Genomic DNA, 1,392 nt, shown 5'->3' with positions numbered 1-1,392 from the left:
TAACCACATACGAAACAGGAAGGAGTTGTAACACGGGCAATACAAGCAATGGGAGGTAGGGACTATGGGTACACATGTGACAAGATGGGCGGATACTACACCCAAGATGGCAGCCTTGAGTGGGCTTGACCTTGTCTCTGGGCTCTCCTTCAGGGAAACAATCACTATTCTTAGCAAGGTGTGGGCCCTACCTATGGTGCGACAGACAATAGTGTCTGATTGCTCTAGATGGCTGATGCACTCAGGAAGATAATTTCTAAGCAGCTGACTACCCATCATGTGCTAGCAAGCAGCAGACAACCTAGGGAAAAACTTTTTTGTATCCCACATATGTACATGCAAATAATATGAATTTATAATGAAAGGGATAGAGGCCAATGTACATATATTTATATGTTAAGTATTAAGATGGCAGCTGGACTTTTCTCTACTCAAGAACACTTTGTTCTAATAACCTGGCACTCTTTAATACTCACCTTCCCAACACAATCACTGAAGACAAAATGGGTGCATAAGCAAATGCAGTGAAGAAAGCAGATGGTGCCTGGCTATCAAAAGATATGGCATCTGGGGTCAAAGGCTCGAAGTTAAACAAGCGGCCATCAACTGGGAAGCAAATAAGCCCACATGGGAAAAGCACATCAGCCTGTGTGATCATGTGGTGTCGATGGGATCAAGTATCAGGTACCAAAAGAACCGAAACAAACAATTATATCAATGTGAAAGAAGAGGGTTGGAGTGGAGACCCAATGCCCATTTATAGACAATTGAATATTGCCCCCACAGAATGGTTACAAGGAAGGGGCAATTCAACCAGGGTGCAGTATAGCACCGATGAAACACACAACATTCCTCTTGTTCCTGAATGCTTCCTCCCCCTCACTACCCTAACCCAGTTCTACCTTACAAATCTGGCTAGATCAGAGAACACACATTGGTACAGATAAGGGCTCTCAACACATGGAATTCAGGACAGATAAAACCCTCAGGAACAATAGTGAGAGTAGCAATATCATGAGGGTAGGGCAGCTGTTCTCAACTTGTGGGTCGCAATCCTTTTGGGGGCTGAACAACCCTTGCACAGGGGTCACCTGATTCACAACATTAACAAAATTGCAATTATGAAGTAGCAGTGAAAATAATTTTATGGTTGGGAGGGTCACCACATGAAGAACTGTATTAAAGGGTCATGGCATTAGGAAGGTTGAGAACCACTGAGGGGGGAGGGTCATGTAGGATGGGGGGAGGGGCAGAGGTGGAGAAAGGGGGAACCCATCACAAGGTTGGATATGTAGCCCAGGGAGACAAATAACAGAAATGTGGGTGAAGGGAAACAACAGATAGTGTCAGATATGAGATAACAATAATAATATATCATTGATTAAGGGTTCG

Source organism: Echinops telfairi, unplaced genomic scaffold (assembly GCF_000313985.2).
Source record: "Echinops telfairi isolate 266 unplaced genomic scaffold, ASM31398v2 ScPeMD7_7462;HRSCAF=8500, whole genome shotgun sequence".
Classification (NCBI taxonomy): Eukaryota; Metazoa; Chordata; class Mammalia; order Afrosoricida; family Tenrecidae; genus Echinops; species Echinops telfairi.
This window is presented reverse-complemented; position numbering follows the sequence as displayed.